At 21.9% G+C, this 3,916-nt stretch overlaps 1 protein-coding gene across 1 annotated transcript in view; it reads left to right on the top strand.

Moving 5' to 3' along the window:
* The window catches only part of LOC111685211 (whirlin), a 98,334-nt gene that overhangs the window by 34,881 nt on the left and 59,537 nt on the right, over nt 1–3,916 (top strand). The window lies entirely within an intron of this gene.

The following is a 3,916-nucleotide window of genomic DNA, read 5'->3' on the forward strand; positions in this document are numbered from 1 at the left end:
TCAGATTAACAAAAAAATTAATATAATTGACATTACACATAATAACTGACATGTTTTTCAAAGGTAACTTGATCAAAAAAAAATCAAATAATACTTTGGTTGAAAAATATAATGAAAAACGTGTGTTAAGAATTTTTCGATCTCACTCCTTATCACTTGGTCTTATTACGTTTCTTTTGTATATTTCTTATATTTTTCATATTACTTTTAAAAACCTAACAAATCATGTGTGTGTGTGTTTGTATAGTGTATTTCTTAGATAAGACATTACAAACAAAATAAAGGAAGATACATTCATTCATTCGTTACAAGTCATTGCTTTAATCAGCTGTAAAATTGTAAAAACTGGCACAAAAGTATTTGCTAAAAGAGACTAGAGAAATTTGCAATAAAAAAAATATATACAAAAATTTGTAGCATGAATATAAAATGAATTTGTACTTAAAATATTAAAACTTTTCTACTCGACTCTAGACTGTTTTATTTTTTAGATCTTTACTATGTATTCAGAAGTTTCTTTTATGTTTTTATGTAAAATATTAAGAAGTTTGTTTCTTTTAAACATAGATATACTACTTAAATATAAATATTTTTATGTTAATTTGTTTTCAAACAGTGAAATGTATACAAATGTATGGGAAATTTTCAATTATAACAAAATAGTAGTAGAAAAGTACTTTTCTATATTTAAACAAAATACACTTAATATGCATACATTTTTGTGTTACTTGCTTTATTAAAAAACTTAAATTTAATAAATTTTCGTTAAAAATTAAATTTTTTAAAAAAAGTTGTAAAAAAGTACTTTTTAAAAATTGGGAAATTTTCAATGTAGAAAAAATTTAACAGTTTAACAGGTTTTTAAGACAAGAACAAACTAAAATTTAAAAATTTGTTGTTTAAAATTTAAATTTGTAAAAAAGTACTTTTTTTCTCAATTGGCAAACATTTTAAGGAAAAGAAAATTTAACAGTTCTGTAAGATTTTATGCCAAGAAAATCCTCCAATTTTATGCAAATTTCAAGTAAAACAAAAATAGTAGAAGAAAAGTACTCTTTTTAATATCAGAAAAAAGTACTTTTTTTTAAATATTGAAATTTTTAAAGTAACTGAATATTGTAGTGTTCTATAGGCGTTTAAAACAAGATAAACCTCTTATTTTAGGCAAATTTCAAGTAAAACAAAAATAGTAGTAGAAAAGTACTTTTTTAATATCACAAAAAATTAAAAAAAATAAATTTCATATTATTTTCTTTATGTTGAAACTTAAATTGCTACATTAAAAAATGAAATTTAAAAAATAGTAGTAGCAAAGTACTTTTATGAAAAACTTCGAAATTTACAAAGTAATAAAATATTTTAAAGTTCTGTAGGATTTAAAGTCAAAAGAAGGAAACTAATTTTAGGCAAATTTCAACTAAAACAAAAATAGTAGTAGAAAAGTACTTTTTTTAATATCACAAAAAATTAAAAAAAAAATAAAATAAAAATTTTTGAATTTTATGTTATTTTCGTTATGTTGAAACTTAAATTGCTAAATTTTTAAAAAAAATTGAAATTTAAAAAAAGTAGTAGAAAAGTACTTTTTTTAAAACTTCGAAATTTACGAAGTGAATGAATATTTTAAAATTCTGTAGGATTTAAAGTCAAGAGGAAAAAACTATTTTTATGCAAATTTTAACTAAAACAAAAATAGTAGTAGAAAAGTACATTTTTAAATTTTCACTAAAATTCAGTAAATTATATAATTCTTCATTATTTTCTTTATTTAAAAACTAGAATTGCAAAAATTTTGTAAAAAAATTCAAATTTTATAAATAGTAGTAGAAAAGTACTTTTTTAAAATTGAACAAAATTTTTAAAATTATAAAATTTTATGTTATTTTCTATATTAGGAAACTAGAATTACAAAAATTTTATTAAAATTCTCTATTTAAAAAAAAGTAGTAGAAAAGTACTTTTTTCAAATAACGAATAAGTCTAGAAACGTTAAATTAAATGAAAATTTAAATATAAAAAAATAGTAGTAAAAAAGTACTTTTTGGAAATTTTACAAAAAATTCGTAAATTTTATAAAAAGTAGTAGAAAAGTACTTTTTTAAAATTTTTGGAAATTTTCAATGTGTAGAAACAAACTTTTTGTTTATAAATTATAAAAACATTTCTCTGGTCTTGCTTATCTTAAGTTTATTTCTATTTAATACACTTTTGAAATATTTCCTTGTATAACTTGAGGATGTTTAACTTAAAAATTAGCTTGCATACTTTTAGGTCTATACAAATAAAACTTACTAAAGTCTAGTTTCCATTGGTGGTTTTCAAAAGATTTCTTCTCTAACATAGCAACACAATTTAATAAGTTTTTATTTACTTATTTTTTAAAAAAGAAGAGTGTTTGGTTATAAAGAAAAAAGCTTAATTTATAAATCTTAAGTTGCATACTTTTAGGAGGGTGTAAAAAAATGAATCAAATATTAAAAGATTATTTCTTATTCGTTGCAAAGAAAAAAATAAAACGGAACCCTCATGTAAAAACTTGTAGTAATTATAAAATAAGTGTGTGTGTAGTATTAAAAGAAATCTTTATATTTATTGTATTTTGAATACAAGAATATTTTGTTGCATACTTTTAGGGGATGTTGTAAAGAAAACATGTAAAGAAGAAAAAACTTAAATGCTGTTTTCTATAGAATGCAATTTTAAAAAAGCACTAGAATTTAATTAGTACTCAAATTAAGTAAGGGATTATGAATTAAAAATAATAATAACAAGCAATAAAATTTGTTGAAAATTTTGACTTTAACAAAATAGTAGTAGAATAGTACTTTTTTCAATTTGCTCTAAAATTCCGTATAATTAAAAATTTTATATAATTTTCTTTATTAAAATACTTTTTTACTTTTTTCTTTATTAAATACTTTTTTTAATTTAAATATTGTTTTTTTTTTTCAATCAAAACGCCATATTATCATGTTCATCATTAACTATTGTAATTAATTTAATTCAAAACCATTAAAATGGAATTTTATTTCATTATATTTGCCACATTTTTTCTTTTCTTTTTTGTTGCCAGTTATCGTTTTTGATTTAAATTCTATGTTGGCTTTAGTTGAGAAAAACTTTTGCCAACTTATCTATCAATTTATAGAGGAAAACTGCAACAAAAAAGGAAAATAGAAAGAAATTAATGATTATAAAAATTTACTCAACTAAAACACTAATTACCAATTGCATGATGGTGGTGTGATGTTTGAGAACTGATTATGATGACGTTCTAATGATGAGTTTAGTCAGAAAGCCAAAAAAAAAGAAAACAAAATGTGAAACTAAAAGTACATGAGAGGGGTATCAGTACGGTGTATTTGCTCTTTTTTTGGCAATAATTTTCAAAGGAGGTGTAGTAAACGGAAATGCAATCAAACGGATGTAACTCATTAAAATCATAATTTCATGGCAACATATCATTTCCTCTTCCTGTTTTACTACTGCATACTTGAATTTGAACTAAAATTCTATATTTCATTTCAAAAATTGTAGCTTTTTTTTAGAAAATTTTCCTTATAAAAAAGATTTTTTATGTTGAGTCATTTGGCAAAAATATTCTGTAAAACATTTTGCAAAAAAGGCAATATTGAGTAATGAGAAGAAAGTGGGTTGTTAGGATAGGCAGAGGTAAAAGAGCAGCAGTTTAAGCTAATAGTGTAACCAAAAAGTAAGCAACAAGTTTTTTGTTGTTTAAACCAAACATTAACATACAAACTCATACTTAATATCAGGTGTGGAAAGTTCAATACTTTAATACTGAATAGTAGTCTATAGTCTAGTCTATAGTCTAGTCAATAGTCTAGTCTATAGTCTAGTCTATAGTCTAGTCTATAGTCTAGTCTATAGTCTAGTCTATAGTCTAGTCTATAGT

The sequence above is a fragment of the Lucilia cuprina genome, chromosome 5 (assembly GCF_022045245.1).
Source record: "Lucilia cuprina isolate Lc7/37 chromosome 5, ASM2204524v1, whole genome shotgun sequence".
Taxonomy (NCBI): Eukaryota; Metazoa; Arthropoda; class Insecta; order Diptera; family Calliphoridae; genus Lucilia; species Lucilia cuprina.